Source organism: Rattus norvegicus, chromosome 1, assembly GCF_021556685.1.
Source record: "Rattus norvegicus strain SHRSP/BbbUtx chromosome 1, alternate assembly SHRSP_T2T, whole genome shotgun sequence".
Taxonomy (NCBI): Eukaryota; Metazoa; Chordata; class Mammalia; order Rodentia; family Muridae; genus Rattus; species Rattus norvegicus.
This window is the reverse complement of record NC_141534.1, coordinates 150,616,552-150,636,106: the sequence shown is the minus strand read 5'-3', so window position 1 is coordinate 150,636,106 and position 19,555 is coordinate 150,616,552. Positions and strand designations below refer to the sequence as shown.

Genomic DNA, 19,555 nt, shown 5'->3' with positions numbered 1-19,555 from the left:
CGTTTCCCTGACATTTGCTGCAGTTCTTCACCTGGGGTGGAGAAGCATGTCACTGGTGTAACAGACTTTTGAAGCTTGTTTTGAAGTAAATGTATACTGTTTTGTTGTTTTAAGAGTCTCTATAGCCTAGGCTGACCTGGAACTCATAGCATTCCTCAGCTTCTGAGTGTAAGCTTCCATACTCAGCTGTTATATAATAAATGCATAGTTCTGGTTTTTAAGCTCTTTTTGACCTTGGTCTAGGCTGTAGTCCATACATTTTGATCCTACCTTTTGTCACCCCACGTTCTGTGTCAGCCTGCACAGTTTGAATATTGTATGATGTCTAGGCACTATTCAACAGCCTGCCTTGTGATCCCTTTCCCCATGCTTCTCTCTGACTGCACCATTGCACAGCTCATGTCTGTGGTCACATCTTGCCCTTTGAAGTCACCTAGACTGAACTGCTGCAAGGATTTTTCCTTCTCAAACATCTGTGTTGACGATGCTGGGAGAACTTGAGAGTGGAGTAGAGGTTACAGTTAATTATAAAGGGAGGCTAGGATTTGCTTCATCTCAAGATGAAGCAGTGCAGGAGAGTTGTATCCCGGGGTTGGAGTGTGCCTGGCAGATGCAGAGTATCAAGGAAGTGAAGATGTTTGGGGCAGGAGAGTCAAGGGTACCAAGGAGGACAGTAGATGGACCACTGTAGGGCATGGAAGATGTGGAAGGGGGTTTAGGTAGAGATGTGATGTGATCTGATTTAGGTGTTGGTCCTCGGTGCTCTTGATAAGGTTGGGGGGAGGCTGCCACGCCACTAGAAAAGAAAGACCAGTAAGAATTGGGAGTGTTTTAGATGACGGGAATGAAGTAGTGTACTTAAAGTTTGGGTGTATTTTAAAGATAAAACCAGCAATATTTGCTGATGCAGAGTAGAGACTGGGTATGTCAGAAATGAGCACAGGAGCCCAGTGGGATACACTCCTGTACCTAGCTCTTGCTGGCATTCTGGCAGTTCCAGCACATGATGGCAGAGGCCAGAGAATCACAAGTCCAAGGTCAGCCTAGGCTACATGGGAAGAGCCAATCTCACATAAATAGATGAGTAAATGTACACATAGCTGCAAGAATGCTTAAGGTGGAGAAAAGCTGGTCCTGTTTCTGTTGAGCTGGGTGGCTAGGGACAGGGTGGTAGGACACCTAAGGAGTGTGCTGTTAAGCTTCTGAGTTTGAGGTACTCAATTCACAAGTGTGGGGTTCAGGAGCAAGAGGGCTAGAGGTAAGAGAATTGAGAAAGGAATCCACAGAAATGGAAAATACCCGTGTTGGCTAGTCTTGCATGAACTTGACACAAACTAGAGTTATCTGAAAGAAGGAACCTCAATTGAGAAAATTTGTCCATAAGATCTAGCTCCAGGGCATTTTGTTAACTAGTGATTGATAAAGGAGGGTCTGGCCCATTGTGGGTGGTGCCAAACCTGGGCTGGTGGTTCTGGTTTCTATAAGAAAGCAGCCTGAGCAAGATGTTGGGGAGGAGCAAGCCAGTAAGTAGCACTTCTCTATACTTCTCCATGCCCTCCGCACCAGCTCCTGCTCCAGGATCCTTCCCTGTTTGAATTTCTGTCGTGACTTCTTTGAACAGAGATATGGAAGTGTAACCAAATAAACCCTTTCCTCCCCAAATTGCTGTCGTGTTTCATTTTAGCAATAGAAATTTTTAACTAAGACAGCACATGAAAGAGTTGTCACTTTTGGGTCAGCAAGACAGCTCAGTGGGTGAGAGTGCATGCCACCAAGGCTGAGAATTTAGGTCTGAGCACTGGAACCCATGTAGTGGATGGAAAGAACTGATTTCTACAAAAGGCCAAGATGCCTGCCCTTCCCCCCCAAACACACCGAATGAGAATGGATGATTGTAAATTTAAAAAGTTAAGAGTTCCCACTTCTGCTTGAGCTCAGTCTGCTGCTATCACCTTCCTTGTGAGGACCACCCTGCAAGAGCTCTCTTCAATCTGTTGTCTCCTTCCAGGGTCTCTGGTTGGTGTTGCCACAGGTCTACTAGAGGCCAGTGCTGAAGGACAGAGAACTTGTGGCTGGCCTCTTTTTTCTTTGGGAGAGATCATCTTGGGGTTAAATTGTGTGTTATATCAGCCTGGCTTGTCTGTCTGGGTAGCCATCCCTAGTTTTCCTTGTACCATTCGGCCCTCCCAAAGCCCATTGAAGTTTTGTGTCCTTACTCGTATTGTGCACTGCAGTTTTGACAGCTGTCTCCATGACTGTATGCTTCCTGGCTTCCACTGAACCAATTTTGAAAAGCCCTCCTAATGACCTGGTGCGCTCTGGATCTTTTTGATGTGTGAAATGCCAGAGACCTGTAATTACTTTCACAGGATTAAGGATGGCAAAGGATAACCATTTTAATTTGCTGGCTGCCTGTCTGTCTCCTCTGTCCCTTATGAACTAAAAGTGGGACAAGTGTTTCTTGGGGACGTTTGCAAACTTCTTAAGTCCATTCTTATTTTTGAGTTATCCTCTTAACTTTACATTTAACAAAGAACTGCAAAATTAACACCCCAAACAATTGAAATCTTAATCTTTTAGGAGTTGGAGTTTTCTCTTCTGTCTTAGCTTTTTTTTTTTTTTAACGTGAGAGACCTCTGCTACCTGTGTGTTTCTGAAAGGCACTCGCTCCATCTCAAAGGCATGGATAGCTCTTCTCTAGAATCCTCTGGCACTTGGCCCTATGCCACCTTACATGTGCCTTGCCAGAACAACAAACTTCCCTGTCTCCACTCTTAGCACTCTGACTTTGCCCCTGCTGGATCTCGTCCCCTCCCTAGTCCTCTGAGGAAAGACAGTCATAGCTACTTGTTCTTAGACTCAGTAGGCGCCCTGAGAGGTGCTCTTCCTGCAGAGCTGGCCCTACCTGTTCTGATGGCATGGTAGATGGGCTAGACAGAGTCTGAAGCACTCACCTGGTCTGTGTTTCGGGCACTTTGCCCTTTCAGATTAAAGATCATAGGTCTTGATCTTCTTAATTCTGGCCACAAAAGTGCCAATCAGGTTGCTGGTACAGTTTTAGCTTTCAGTGAAGTCGTTCTCCAGGGTTGAGTGTGGAAGTATAACCCATCCCTGGGAGATACAAGGATCTGGGAAAATTGAGGTCTTAAACCAGTCTTGATGAAAGATGAATCTTTCAAAAAAATCAATACCCTAACCCCCATATGTGCATTTCAAACAGGAGGGATGACTGAATTGCTCAGAGGGGACAGGGTGTGTGTGTGTGTGTGTGTGTGTGTGTGTTGCAAGTAGCCACTATTGGGGGAACTAACTAGCATCCTTAATATGTATATACACAGCCTTCTCATTCTGTTTTATAATACTTGTGACAATGGTTGTGGTTATTACAGATACTGTCAGCTGACTGTAGTGCAGTCTTACTGTCTGTCATTCCATTCCCTCTGGTCTATGAGATCCTGGTGCTCCATTTTCCTATACCATATTGTTTATGGAAAGCCACTTTATTTGGAAAAATCTCAAAATATAACCAAAGTAAGGAAATACAGGAATAAACCCAGCAATATTAGTGTTCCTCTTTGAGCAGTTATTAACATACAGCTTCCATCTCCACTCACTGCACCAGGCTGTTCTCAGTATTTTGTGTAGGCCGTTCTTTCTCAACGGAAGAATGTAAAAGCATTGAAGTACAGCCATGCTGGCTGTCTGATTGCTGACAGGATCTCATTATCTGGTCTGGTGGTGAGCAGGAGTGGGACCCCTCCTTCCTCACCGTACAGGAGACACTGTACTAGATGGCAGCTGGGGAGTGGGCTGCACATGTGATGGACTGAAGGGCTCGCAAGTGCATGCAGTACCAGACAGATAGTTAGAAGGAAGGCTGTAGTCTATTCACTGACCCCCTGCTGTAGTAATGTCAAGGTGCTGGGTAGATCAGTGACAGAGTTGGTCAGCAACCTAGGGAGTAGTGGCTTCTGGGTGACTACCAAAAGATGCAGCTGTCAGCTCCTGTCTTTGCGCCTCAGTGCCTCTGTTTATGGTAGTAAGAGTTTTGTGCCCATCCTGCTGAGTCAGCATTTGTCAGGGGACTGTTTTGTGCTGAAAGTAACTATTTCACCTATTATGTATTTTCAGCACACCACATCTATGAAGCAGGGGTTTTGGCTGACCCATTTCACAGGTATAGAAACTGAAGACTACAGAAAAATGAATGACTTGATTTGGATCACACTGAATTAAGCAGCAAGCCAGGGTTTGATCCCAGGTGGGCTGAACCTGGAGCCTGTGTTCTCAGATCAGACACCGTTCTACATAGGTGTGTGTGTGTGTGTGTGTGTGTGTGTGTGTGTGTGAGAGAGAGAGAGAGAGAGAGAGAGAGAGAGAGAGAGAGAGAGAGAATATTGTTATTGTGAGGGACACTCAAGCCCAAGTGTAAAAAGCAAGATTAGAGTCCTCATCCTCACTGCCTGCTTCGTTTTGCTTTGCCTTGGGTGTGCGTCAGTTGTGCAGCTTATTAAAGTCATGCACAGCCTTAGTCTCCTGCTCTTATTTAAAGTTCAAAGGCCAAAACCCTTGGATTTCTTTTCCTGAGTTTTAAGATTTGAGCACAACAATAAAATGTTTAGAAATTTTAGTCTTTGAACAAATTGAGTACCTGGTGTGTCCCTGTAGGATGTAGGGCTAAATGCCAGGTAGGGCTTATGTTGCTCACACACAATGTTTAATTTGCATCTGAAAAGCTGACTTTGAACACCTTCCTACAGACTCCCAGTGCCCTGAGGAACTCAGAGCTGTTGGTTGGGTAACAGATAGTATTGTGGAGACAGAGTACTTACTTTCTGACTTTGAGAATCAGCTGGAAGAAGGAAGCAGCTTCTCTAGTGAGTGGTTGCTTGGGTTCCCGAATAGTTTTTGAGCCTCGTGCTTCCTGTTATATGGTGGTGGTTGTTGTTGTTGTGGTTGTTGTGGTTGTGATTGTTGTAGTTTAAGAGTTGTTTTTTTTTCCAGTGTTGGCAACATTTGGTAAGTTTGTTGTTGTTGTTGTTGTTGTTGTTGTTGTTGTCTCTTTTAAACTGAAGAGAAATGAGTCAGTTCAGTGTATGTGAAAGATAGCGGCCTGGTGTTTCTAAGGGAGTTGCAGCCTTCAAAGTGCTCTACTTTGACCCTGAGAACAGCTCTGTGGGAACAGCAGGAGGGGAGCTGCACACTTGGGGGCTGAGCAGGAGGAAGCCAGCTGGCAGTGGGCTGGCTGAGCCAGGGGCTGGGGAGCGAGTATCAGCTGTTAGTATTTCTCCTGACTTCAACATTCCTGTGACCTGCCTCAGTGACATAGTGTCTTCTGTGTTGGACCTTCTTTCACTTGAGTGTGCTGCTCACTTACTGATATCCCTGTTCTTGGTCATGATTAATGATTAACTCAGTTAACTTGTTTGCTTTCTGAAATGCTCTGATGCAGCTCAGGCTTTGAAACTGTAGCAAAGCCACTGCTGGAACAATACCATTTAAATAGGGACCAGCTTTTCTTATTAAATTGCCATCTCTTTGGAGAGGGGGTTTGAAATATTTAAAACTTCAGTTTGATTTCCTTATGAAGCTTAAATTAGCGTTGCAAGTCCCTTCCTTCCTGGAGTTTTGTAAACTCATGGTGTAGAATGTTTGCCTTCAGCAGCAGTTGCTTGGAAGACTGGCACTGGGCAGTTCTGGAATGGCTTACTGACCTGAGGACTTGGCTCCCAATGGGCTTATTTGGAGACCACAGGAACAAGTAAGACAAGTCCTGTGACCCAGTTGGAGGTGTGATTCATAGCTTGTTAGCAGTTGGTACATTAGTCTCAAAGTTTAGACAGTGATGGCCTCATTTGCTCCTAAAGCAAGAGGGGGCTCTGGAGACCTGTCCAGACAGAGCCTGCAGATAACTGGGCAGGATGGAGCCCCCCTCTTGTCCCACACAAGTTGAGTCTTAAATCAGCCAGAGAGATTCAGAGGCATGGCAACTTGTGTTAAAACAGAGTGTACCCTGTAAAGTTCTGTTCTTGTCAACTGGTTTTAAGATTTTGGCCCTTCCATTATTAAGAATGCCATTGTGACAGTCACATGATCCTTGGTGGGTAATGAGGATGGGAATGATCTAGTAAACTCCTGATGCCAAGTGGTCCAAGAAGACATTGTGACTCCACAGCAAAGTAGGAAAGCAGGAAGCAAAGACAGTGCCAGTTCCTGGAAAGCCAGATGCAGAAATTACCACCTTTTTTTATTACAATAATTGATTGCTGTTTAAAATTTGCAAACTTGGGGTTGGGGATTTAGCTCAGTGGTAGAGCACTTGCCTAGCAAGCACAAGGCCCTGGGTTCAGTCCCCAGCTCCGAAAAAAAAAAAAAAAAAAAGAAAAAAAAAAAAGAAAAAAGAAAAAAGAAAAAAAAGAAAAATTTGCAAACTTATTAACTCCTTTATTGGGGGGAAGAAAGGGGCAGTTTGGCAAGTATAAAATCTAGACATCTAGGATATACTCATACTGACCTAGGACTTAATTCCTCTCAAAAAGTTCTGATGCCAAATCCAGAGTTAATTTTCATTTCATGTGTGGCCTTGCTCATGTTAGCAGGTGCACCAGGGTTCACCAGGGTTGAGTCACACCCCCAACACAAAATTTGGTTGATTGAATTACCAATTGTTGACACTTTGAATGACCCCATCGCTATCAGTTTATGTTTGGGTTTGTTTTAAGATGCACTAGATTTGCTATGGGCAAAAGGTAGAGAAGGTCATCCCTCTCCTTCTGTGTGGTTCCCATCCTGCCCTTCTCTCCTGCCTCCCAGCGCAGTGTGCATCTCTACACATAGTGGGTCAAGCAGGACTGTGGACAGCATCAGGGAGGTTTCATTCATTGAGTGCTGAAGACAGAGGTAATCTTAGTTTTGTCTTGACTTTTAAGGGTGGTTTTTAGTTTCTTGTAAGTGTTCCTTAAGTGTCTCCCTTTTCTCTTTATGATTGGATGTGCACTCTCATCCAGAGGCTAGTGATCATGTACCATATGGGCTGCGTGTGTTGGGATTCAAAGTTGTATGTGCGAGTCTTTTTATCTTCACTGTAGTCATTTTAAGCACGTGTCTTATACGTACTAATTTTAGCACTTTTTTTACTTATGATAACTTTCTTTTTTAATTTTTTTATTATATATTTCTTTACTTACATTTCAAAGGTTATTCCCCTTCCCAGTTTTCTGTAAGCTCCCATTCTCTCCCCCTATACATTCCCCTGATTGCCCTCCCCCATATTCCCCTGCACTGGAGGTCCAACCTTGGCAAGACCAAGGGCTTCCCCTTCCACTGGTGCCCCAGCAAGGCTATTCTCTGATTTTAGCACTTTTATCTTCCATTTGGAGCTAAGGAAATAGCTCAGTTGATGGAGTACTTGCCTACTGTGCACAAAACAAAGCCCTGGGTTCAGTTTGCAGTACACACGTAGCACACACCTGATTTCTAGCACTTGGGAGAAAGGCTAGTCAAGAAATTCAAGGCCAGCCTTAGCTATATAGTGAGTCCCAAACCACCCTGGGCCACATGGGACCCTGAAAGCCTTATTTGGCACCTGGCGTATTTCTTTCCAGGTAGTGGACATTGTACCTAGCAAGATTTCCTAGAGTTCTTAGAAGCGCAGATGTTCCAGTTCCAGGACAGCTGAGGCAGACTAGTTCTGCTGGTTCTACAGGTCAGGTGTGGGAGAAGCAGCTTGCTCTGCTCTGGGGATTTGGGAACTGTGTGTTTAGCAGTGTCATTGCACTTGACGCCTGTGGTAAGACCATCTCCAACTGTTTACCCCTATATGAACTCTGGCTAGAACAGGTTCCTAGCTTAGTGTTTAACTTTCTAAGATCAGCTTTGAATATTTTTGAAACATTGATACCTTCTTGAAGACCAGAAATGCTAGCACATCTTTAATCCCAGCACTGGGGAGGCAGAGTAGGAGGAATTATAAGCTCAAAACCAGCCTTGTCTACATAGGCCAGGCCAGCAAGGGGGGAGGGGTATACAGTACGATCCTGTTTGCAAAGGAAAAAGATAAATAAACATGTTCTTATAATTTTGAGCGACAAGCTTCCTCCATATCCCCTTGCTCTGATCTTGTTAATCCTCTGTCTTGATTTTTGATGAGAAATTGAAATGTAATTATTGTGCGTCAGCATCTGGTGACCTGGGGGCTGAGTGACAGCATTGCAGTGAATAGTTTGCATCTTTGTCACAGCTTAAGAGACAACTGATTAGTGAAGGACAAGGTATAAAGTGAGAGAGAGAAATAGTCGTTTCTGGAATCTCCGAATGAAGCCTCTTCAGCATCCCCCTAAAGTAGTGACCAGTGAACCCAGGTAGTAACTCCATCCTCAGAATTTTTAACTGGGGATGTTGACTAGGTTATGGCTCAGTAACTACAGAGTATCTCTAGGTGCCCACATTGACAGTTAGTGCACATGTAGTAAGTGCCAGGAGAGCTGAGTGACTTCTCGATGACCAAGTCTCATGAGGAGACTGTGTACATGTGATATCAGCAACAGAACATGGTGCAGTGGACAGCACAGGTCCCCTTAGTTCCCTGACTGCTCCCCGCAGCAGCTTCAGATGGTTATCAGCCTTCTGTAGAGGATTTTTAGTATCAGCTCCTGCCAAGTGCCCCAGCTTTTGACAGTTGCCTTTGGGTCTGTGCTTTCTGTGCCAACAATTTTAACTAGTGGATTTAAACTTAATTCTTACCGTGTGTGTGTGTGTGTGTGTGTGTTTGAGAGGGTCACCCTCCTGCACCCTTACCTCTTGCTTGGCTTCAGTTCAGCTTTTACTTTCACCATATCTAGTTAATAAACATTCACATCCTTTGTAGTATTACCCAGTGACTTATCTTGGGCTTCCTTTAAAAATCTGATCTGTAAAGGGGGACCGTCTTTCTCTTCCTTACATTTTTACAGTCATTTTTTAATCATGTGTGTGAATGTGTGTGCAACTGAAGTTAAAGGACAGCTTGTGGGGCTTGGTTTTCTCCTTCCACCATGGGGGTTCTGGACACTGAACTCTGGTCATCAGGTTGGGCTCAAGTCCTATGAGCCATTGAGCCACGTCATCAGTTCCAAGACGAAGACACTTTCCTACCACATCTTTATGCCATGTATACCCCTAATAGGAACTTAACAGCACGGCTATGTGGTTTTTGAGTTTCAGTCTTCAAATAACTTTCTCTGTGATATTTTTTTCCCTTTCCCCGTTCTTCATGATTGCTTTTTTCTCTTCTCACCTAGCCCTCAAATCACAGCTTTCTGAGATTGGACAAGCTCCCTTGTACACAGTGTGCACAAATAATTCAGCCATTGTAGCCCCTAGCACCAGTGAGGTGCCTACACTGGTCCTCCCCTGGGTGGCATGAGCCTTTGTATTCCCCACCACAGCAGTGTATGTTTGAAATGTGAAGTAGATACTTTTGGAGAATGTAAGCATCAGATGCGGGTTCTTGTGTATACTGTTAGGAGCTAAGCCAGCACCAGCCAGACATCCTGTATATGCCACCTGCTCTGCCACAGGCTCCTAAAACCAAGGCAGCCTGGTTGACCAAGGAGGAAGGTAGACAACAGGAAAGCTGGCCTCTGTGGCCTGGATTCCAATGCATGTTCAAAGACAGGGGAGGGTGAAAAGCCTTTCCTACAGTCAGACAGAGCTCCCAAGTCAACTGTGGCCAGCTGTAGCCAGCTGTTAAAGAGGATGGTTTGCCTAGCCAGATAAACATTTGAATAATTTGGGCTTTCGGTGGAGCTGAAGAGTAGAGTCCCAAAGTCTAGTAGCACTGTGCTGGGGGCAGACACTTATGGATAAGAGGTGGCTGGATCCTTCTGAGGGAGCTGCAGTCTGACTGTAGCTCTCAGGTCTTTTGAGCTGGTGTGTGTCCTTTTAAACTTCAAAATTTAACAGCAATTTGTGATAACATTGGCCTAAAATGCCTTTATGTGCTTCCTTTTCATTCTAAGGAGAAAATGGATGGCATAATCATTCATCAGTGACTGTGGATCATCATTAGGAAACTTGGTTAGTTTTTTATTGATTGCTAACTTAATATCTTGTCTTGGGTGAGGTCTGTTATACATGAAATAAATGACAGTAAGGGGAAAAGCAGAATAAAATGGAGCCAAAGTGCTTCTGTGATGACCTGAAGTTTGTTGGGTTGATGGCTGTTTCTACATGACAGTGCCTTGGTGGTTTCTCTTGTCTTCGCCATCCTTTCCCCGTCCTCCTCAGCTTTCTTATGCCTCTTTTCATGAAGGCAGAGCTTTCACTTCTCAGTTCTTCCTGGGATCCTTATGGTGAGTTCCACTGGGTGGGAGAAAGTAACATCTCTTCAGCTTGCCAGCTTTGATTATGAGTCCACCATCAGCTGTACCAGTTATGTAATCTCCATTTTTATGCTCTTTTGCTCTAGAACCTTGCAGAAGAACTAGTCAACTTATCCAAGACTGTCAGGGAAAGGCCTGGTGGCATGTTTTCATTCAGAGATGCTAGTGTCTCTAAGTGTCCTAGGTTGAATTAACTGACATCTTGACACAGCCTAGAATCACAGGGTAGGGGGCCGGGGGAGGACTCATTTGAATGGTTATCTTTGTCAGCTTGGTCTGTGAATCTGTCTTTGGTGGGGTTCTTGGTGGTTACTGATGAAGGAAGGCCCACCTTGGATGGGTAATACTGGGCTGTATATAGACACTAGATGAGTGAGATAGAAAGTGAACCAGCACGTTACTTTCCTCCATGCTTTCTGCCTTGAGATCCTTCCTTGACTCCCCTCAGTGGTGAACCTGCAAGTATAAGCCAAACAAACCTCCTCCCCAGGCTGTTTTTGCTTAGAGTGCCTTACCACAGCAGCAGAGAGAAAACCAGAATGACTGATACTGGGCTCCAGAATGGCAGCCATATACCATTAGCTCATCAAGACTTGACCCAAATAGTTTATAATTCAGGATATTTTAAATTTCTTAGCTATTGTAGACCTTTGTAGTAGAGATGACCTAATGTGCTGTTGTCCTGAGGATGCTGGGCTGCTGCAGGCAGGCTTTGCTGGGAATCCTGCTCCAGGCACTTGGCACATGTTGCCTTCCCCCACAGTCTTGTGCACCAAGTTTCATGTTACCGTTTGCTGTGGCTGTGACTTTGATTATGTGGGTGGTCAGGGGGTCTTAGTGAGCTACACTGCCTCAGTAGTTGCTGCTCTCATTGTTTTGCATGTTGGCTGTCATTGTGATTTCTTTTGATTCAGGATTGTTCAGAGAAGTTTTTTCCCCCTGCGTTTCCCTAAAATATCAAGGATTTCCCCTGCTTTTGGTTAACTACTTCTTTGTTCCTGTGCAGTGCGCTCACATTGCAGTGAGAAAGGGTGCCGTGTTGTTTACTGTGATTCTTGACCTCAGTGCCCTTCAGCATTTTATTGACTCTTGCACATGTCTGAGTGGTTGATTTCTTATAGTCTGCTCTGCTGTCCCCACTGTTGTCTGGTGCTAGGAGTTGAAGTAAGTTCAGCGTAAGGTCGCAGGTAACCCTGTTCCCGTCTTGCAGAGGAAGACAGAAAGGTTAAGCTAGACATGTAGAAAAAAATCTATTAGCTCACTGTATTGGGCATGATGAGTTCTTAAGAGCCTTGGCCTTATTGCCTCTATGAAGTCCTTCCTTCCACAACAGAACTCAATCGCTGAGTGTAGTCTGGTGTATAAGGCATTTACAAAGAGACTGGGGCAGCCAGCTGCAGGAGAGTGCGAAATTATCTGGCTATTTGAGGACTTGACTGTGGGAAATTCAAACTGTGTCTGCTGGGCAGGCGGCCCTTTCGAGCCCCACTGCACATGTGATAAAGTGCATTCTCTGTGCCCTGCCAGCCTTCTGTGCTGTGAATAGTCCACATTTCTAGAGCCACTCTTGGTCCTTCAGCCAGCCATCGCTGTCATAACATTGCATTCTTTTAAAATTAGAGCATGGCCAGGTTCCGAAAATAGTTTCCTTGCAGTAACTGGGAATGCTGGGTGAGAGAGGGAGAGTGTTGTCACTTAGTGATCCTGTGGCCCACGGAGCTCAATGACCATGCTGCTCACACAGGACATGCTTTGACTAAATTGCTCTGTGTCTGGGGCTGCCTCCTAAGATTCCCACTTAGCATCATGAGTGTGTTATTATGGCAGAGGCCCAGGTGACTTCCTTATGTTCTTGGCTATAATCCAATCCTGACTTCATATCACTTTGCACTGTGTAGCAAGGCTGCCCACCACAGCCTTTGTGGGTCTTTTGTGGAGACCTGTCACTCTGAACAGAGGCTTGGAGCTTTGGAGGCAGGCACCAGACTTGGACAGTTGACCTGACTGGTGGGAGTTGAGTGTCTTGTTCTGTATACTGGAGCTGACCATGCCAGATTGTTGCTAAGACCAGGGACTAGATATATAGAATGGATTCTGCTGGACGTTTGCTGATGACAGCAAGATCAAGCCACTGCTGTTAACACCGTGTGAGCACCTAGCTTCCTTTCATACAGGTACTGGTGGCCCACAGAGTGCAGAGGTTCTTGCAGAATCAGACATGTTATTCACATGAGGCCTGAGCGGAAGGTAGTAGTGGTCCCTGGGCATTGGCCTGCTCCTTTTTGTCCGACCTGGTACAGGTTGAGCTCGTAGGGGAGCAGTGCCAAGCTATTGTAGCTGAGAGGAGCAGGCATGGGCAGGATCCAGACCTGATCCAGCCTAGGCCATTATTTAGGATTAGTGACTTGTGAGCACAGGGTACTGGACATCACTTGGTTGGCACATCTAAGTCAATGAAGCCACTTAAGCAAGTGCAAGGGCCTTCCAAGGTCTGAAGAAAACTGAGACTGTCTTTAGAAGATAGAACCTTATCTCCTAGGTGATCAAAGGAATTATCTAACAGAAGCACAGCTTTCCCAAGGTACATCCATCCTGGCCTGAGGTCCCGGAGTGGCAGCCCTGGGAGACAAATTGGCCAGACTTAAGAAGTCTTGTGCTCTGGTACTGAGTGCAGGTAACACTCATGATCAGCTCGCTGGTCCAATGATCTCTAGGGGCAATCTCCCTCACCCATGGCACAGTTCTCATAGAGGGTCGGAACTGCCTTACTCTCAGGCTTCTGAGAGGTCTGGAGCAGGGCCAAGGTGCTGAACTCAGGTGCTTGATATCCATTCATATATTACCATGCTTATGAATTTTGTTTTGTGCTGGAGCATAGCAGATTTTCTTGAATACTTTAGCCATATGTTTCCTCTTTTTTTTCAACCTGAGGAATTCTAATACAATATAGAAAATATGCTTATTTAAGATAAACATGCAAATAAGTAGATATTATCAAAAGCATTTGATCTTGCTTTGCAGATTTTATTTTGATTTCTATGACACTCCCACCTCTATCTTTAAGACTATACCATAAACACTTTTCCTAATGCATTGCATTATGGGAGTTCAAACAAGCTGGTAAGTTAGCAAAGGGGAGCAGTGTGTCAGAAATAACGATGGGAGGACATTCCTAGGCTGAGGATAGATTTAGAAATTTAATGTGTTTAGGTGCCCAGAGCCATCTTGGCCAGGATTTCACCAGGATTTGAAGTCAAGTAGATTTAGAAGGAAGAACCTGGCAGGGGAAGCTGCTGAGTTCCTGAGAGCAGACACGTGGTAGTCACAGATAAGCCTTGCTCTGAGACAGTAAATTCTGTGCTCAAAGCAGAGGGAATGACCAGGAGCACTTGTCTCTCTGTCTTGAATCTACTATGCTGTCTACCTTCATCCCCTGCTTTTGCTTAACATCTTAGTTAGGGGACTGGCCTGAGTCTCCGCTGTCCTCATAATCCATGAAACCCACTTATGCTGGCCTGCGCTGTCCTCTTCTATTCCTGCTGGCTGTCAGAATAAGGAGCCACCTCCCGCCCACCTCCCAGGCACGTGAATGTGGATGATAAATACATCCATATGTTACAGTCTGAAGGGTTTACAGTGACAGACCAGTTTGATTTCAGAGTAGGAAGTGGGTTTTCATGTGGAGCTGTCTGAGAGCATTGTTAGCATGTAGCCTGTACAGGCATCACTGTTTCTGTAACAACTGTAAACAGGAGGTAGATAATGTTTTATGTATGTCTTGCCAAAGAAGAGCCATCATTATTACAACAGAACAATGTAAGACCGGTGTGGGTCTGCTGCCAAGAAGTTTGTGAATATAGTCAGCATGTGATACACACCTTCACTTCCAGCACTAGGGAGGTAGAGAGTCTCTGAGCTTCAGGCCAGCCTGGTCTACCAGCTTGGTAAATTTCAGGACAGCCAGAGCTATATACATAGTGAGACCTTGTCTTGAAAACAAATAAACAACAGGTAATGAATGTCTTATCCTTGAGCATGCAATGCTGCATGCTTGTCTTGCTTGCCACAACAACCCAAAGCTTGTTACGCCTCTGGGTGGTTTGCATTTACTCCCAAAGAGTGCATTATAAGATATTGTAAGTGGTTATGGTGAAGTGTGTGGAATGGAATGTGGTTAGCTGGAAATTTTGAATTATTGATCATGGTACTCAGTGTTCTGAGTGGCCAGGAAAGCCTCCTGTTTATGATAACTAAGAATGTAGAATTTGCTTCATTAATTTTATACACGGCATAGTATTTTAAAATAGAACATTGAAGTTACTTCAAGACTGAGGCTGACTGAGAAGAGGGAATGGAGGGTTCTATGAGTTAAGCCTCAGAGTCAGTCTCATCTGCTGTTTGCAGGGTATAGAGATTGGATCTGGCACACAAAATCCTAGAGTCCTTGACAGGCGGTAGAGATGGCACATTAAGATGCAGCCAGCCCTGTAACAGCTGCCCTTGAGTGTTCAAATATAGAAGTTGGAGTTCTGTTACTGTTTTATTCAAATGAAATACACCATTGAAAGAAATGCTTCTGTCCTCAGTGCATTCCCACTTAGCACATAGGGAATCCTTTCATCTCCCAAGACTAGTAAGTCACGGTAGACACGTACCTTCTTGAGGAGGAGAGGTGATGGATGCCTTCCTGGCAAGGAGGGTAAAGTGCTGTTCACACAGCAGTAGTTAGGATCGCCACCCAGCTTCCCTGAGCCTTCTATGCCTCCTCCCCTAAATATCCCAGGAGAGGAAGAGTCTTCCAGATTGGTAAATTTTATAATAGTCTTCTCTTTCTCTCGGCTTTGAAACAGTCACTGGCTGTTTTGCCCAGACTGGGCGGCGGTGACCTTCCTGCCTCATCTTCCCTATCAGAAGAGCACAAGAACCACAACACCTGGCTGTACAGTCTTTTTTTTTTTTTTTTTTTAATAGTAACAATAAACTTTAATGCCCTTGGATTTACAATAAAAAAGATAGCTTTTATTGTGTTTCTATTTAGACACCTTTGCCATCTTTCTTCTATAGTAAAATCTCATTTAGAATTTGGGAGAACTGGTCTTCCATTGTAGAATCTAGGATAATAAGGAAATAAGATGTGTTAGTTAGATTTGAGAGGAATGGCCACACTATTTTCTTCTTAAAAGTTGTGGTATATATACTGTAATCTGATTTTGTTTTTTAACACAGTCTTAACATGTAAACCAAGCTGGCCTTGAATTCGAGCAATCCTCCTGACTCTACATTCTGAATGCTAGGATTACAAGTATGCGTCAGCATCCCCGACTCTTTCTTGCAATTTTTTATTTATCACTTTTAAAAACACTTTTTGGGGAGAGGTGCAGGGGTACGCACCTTTAATCCCACCTTTGGGAGGTAGAGGCAGGTGGATTTCTTGAGTTCAAGGTTAGCCTGGTCTACAGAGTGAGTTCTAGGACAAATAGGACTGCACAGAGAAACCTTGTTTCGGAAAAACAAAGCAACAACAAAAATTGTTTGTGACATAGGGTATATCCTTGGTTTATCCTAGTTAACGTGAATCTTGCTAGGCTGGCCTTAGATTTAAGATGATCCTCTTGTCTCTGTGTCTCTATTGCTGACTTTCTAGGTGTTTACCACCATCCCTGGCACCATGTCTGACATTGTGTAGCATTACCCTGTATACACTGGGACCCTTCCTACCTCTTCTCCCCATTAAAGCTGATACTCTGCTAATGGATGGGCTCGTTCTACTGTTGGATCTAGCAGCATCACCTGGGTGTAGACTGCTGCATCTTTTGAGTTGTGGGTGTGCTTATGCTAATGAACAGTGTTGACCGATCACCCACCACCTCTGGTAGGGAGGATTCTGGCACACAGTGGGAACTAGAATCCAGTGCAGGGTTGAAAAGCATGCCCCCAACATGTCAGTGGTGGAGGTGGAATAAAACAGTTGTTGGCCTGTCAAAGCTGTGTTGATACCGGCTCAGTTATTACACCTTCCAGGGAGGTTGCAATGCACAGGATCTGTGGTTCTTCCCCTGCTTAGTTCCGGCTCTGATCCCCTCAGACGGCTATCTTGGTAATCACAGTCTCAGTTAACGCAGCACCCTTGCTTAGAGCTTGTGTTCTTATCTGTAAAATGTAGTCTTCCATCTGCAGTCTCTAAGGACCTTGCTAAGCTGTCCTGTGGTTTGATTTATTTCTATAATGGATGATGTCGATATTGTATGCTTTTAAGAAAGAGGGGGATGGGAGATTCTGGAAGCAGAGGGAAGAGTGGAGAACACAAGGAGACACAAGGAGTGGAAGAACAAGGGACACACTTGCAAATTCGACTCTGGAGGAATCGAGCTGAAAATATCACTGAGGAGAGGCCAGTTGGTCAGATCTGCAAAGGTGCAATTGCAGATGTCTGGAACATAGTCAGGCTGAGTCCAGTGTAGGGCAGGATAGCAGGGCAAGTGAGCCAGTGTGCTAACCTCAACCTGGGTGGTAATGTTCTGTGGTAACTGGGGCCACAGGCAAGGCCTGAGATTGGAAACAGGACACCAGTATAGAAGGCACATGGGAGGGAGACAGGACTGTGAAAAAGAGAGCTTAGAGCTTGGTTTATCTACTTCTAGGTGTATAGAAGTTAGTCTAAGAATCTGGGTTGCCTGCCCTATCTATCTGTTCTCTCACCTCATTTGTCCCTTACTGCAGTTCAGGAAGCCAGACTCACACCTCTTTGTAGCCAGAGAAGTGGGGTAGGGGAGTCCTCCTGTTGTGGTATATTGGAGACCTAGGATACATTTCCTAGGACTATAGTTCCCCAATGTGTATTTCCTCCTGCTCTGTTCTGCACATCCCACTATAGTCATCACCACATACCTCACTGTTTACCAGAGTATGTTGTTCACTTGGCTTCGTCAGGAGCCATCATGGTCAAAATGCAAGATTGGGTGTGGGCCCTCAAGCTGTGACATTAAGAACCAGTTTCCCTTGGACCTTTACTTGGCTTTCCTCTTAGTAATTGCCGTGGAGGCTGTGTGGTAAAAAAGGTGTCTTGCCTTAGTCCAAGACATGATTGAGACTACACTATGTCTACATAGTGTAGACATCTGAGAGAGACCGGGATAAACCATGCTTGAGTCTTGTGGTTTACCCTGAAAAGTCACCCTGTTAACGTAGACGGGTCCAGACCTCATTGACCATCCCAGCTGTCATACTGTCCAAAAAAGAGTAAGTCATAGGTAGGCTCTGTCTTCTTTTTCTGACCATTCAAGAACTTCCTAGTGGAAACCTTTTTGTTGCAGGACCTGATGGAACATGTAGTGTCCCATCTTGCTAAGGCAGTGCCATGTAGGAAAGCTTCTAAACATTGAAGGTCTGCCCTGAGACTGTGCATAGAGTGAGATCAAGTACTTAGATGTTCTAATTCTGAGAAGTGACTTTCTGCCTTGCCAATCAAGTGGGCCATGAAGTTGTTGTTTGTTTGTTTGTTTGTTTTTAATCTTTGTCTTCCCAAGGGAGAGCTTTCATGAAATCTGTAACTTAACATTCATTGGGGATTCTAAGAGGTGGGATTTGTGTTTAACTGTATTTACTGTGGACAAAGGTAACACTTAACCCCAGTCTCTTGTCTAGTGCCCATGCTAGGATTTTGCATAAGCCAGTTTCATAGGCCTCTAAGGACCTAAAGACAGCTGTGCTCTCACCTGCTTGAAGGTATTTGTGCAGCTGTGGGGGAAGTGGCATTTTCTGGCTTTTCCCGCATGTCAGATAATTACAGAATGCCAAGAGTCTGATTATCATTGGGATAATTTCATGCTCAATTATATTTAGATGAATTCAAGTAAGTGATTCTATTTTAATTGTAACAGATCCAAAGACAGTTAATTCTATATTCTTTAGAACTGTAGTTTTCCTCTGAAAGATGGTTTTTAAAATATTAAAATTAAGTCATGTCAGGCTTTATTTATTTTTGCTTTGACAGAGAGTTGGAGTAGGGAACAGTTTTGAATGTCAGAAAAATTGAGTTGTCAGAGTCTCTATTTAGAAAGAAATTGCTAGCATCTAAGCTAGAAAGCCTCTTTGTAACTGGGGGAGTGCATTATGAAAGGAAGGTGCACGGCCTAATGGTGTTTAGATAAGCCCTGACAACAGCTGAATTGATAAGTGTTGTATACCAGTGCAAGCCTTCCTGTAAGTTATATTTTTCTAGAGGCTTCTGTGTCCTGTGCATTTCATTTTATCATTGCAGGTGGGGTCTGGGCCACCTGATTCCTCCCAGAGTCTCTGCCATTAGCAATACTATGAACAGAACATTCCTTACCAATGGATTCTGTATCCATGGACACCACCAACTACATGGGAACATCTGGGAAAGAGGTGGAGAATTAAGAGTCTAGAAAGTTCCCAAAAGCAAAGCTTGAATTTGATATTTGTTGAGTAACATATTAAATCCATATGAGCAGAGTAATATGTGTGCATGTATGTCCTGCCTCTCAGGACTGTTTCCTGTAGCCCCCATTGAGCACTGTGGACTGTAGTTAGTCCTGCTGTGGCTATACTTGTACTGAACATATAGGCTTTTCTTTTTTTTGTCATTATGCCATAAACAATATAGTTAGGTATTGTAAACAGTACAGTTATGATTTAAAGTATGGTGGTATGCATAGGTTATATACAAGCATTACACTGTTTTTACGAGAGGCTTGAACATCCCACAAGGGTTGTGTGTGTGCACATCTTCTGATACACAGGATGAGCTGAGTTTGTGTTCACATACACAGACATGCACTGGGCTGCCTTTCCAGCCAGCCATCTTCTACATTGTTGCAGAAGATAGGATAAGGAGAACTTTGCACTCAAGATTGATCTTTCTGGCATAAACATCAGACCGTGTATAAGGAGAAGATTGTTCCTTATAGCTAATCCTGAGAAGTTGTGTCACCAAAGTTCCTTGTGTGGACTGGTGCTAAGCATTATCTACCCTTCCATCTGATTCCCAGTGACAAACCAGGTTAGGATCCTACCAGAGTTCACTCTGAGTAACCAATGAGTTTATTAGATTTAGTTACAGAGGAGTGGAGGAGGGGCTATAGGCAGGGGCATAGATGGCTTTGAAGCAGCCACACTGGAAAGTTTGTGCCCCATAGGCACAGTTGAACTCATGGAGATTGTAATAATTTCTC

At 44.4% G+C, this 19,555-nt stretch overlaps 1 protein-coding gene across 9 annotated transcripts in view; it reads left to right on the top strand.

Annotated features, from left to right (window-relative positions):
* Positions 1-19,555, top strand: part of Abhd17c (abhydrolase domain containing 17C, depalmitoylase) — a 59,055-nt gene that overhangs the window by 27,997 nt on the left and 11,503 nt on the right. The window contains exon 2 of one of the 9 annotated variants that reach the window (XM_087569951.1): positions 9,999-10,056. The gene's annotated coding sequence lies outside the window, so the exon portion shown is untranslated. 9 annotated transcript variants of the gene reach the window in all.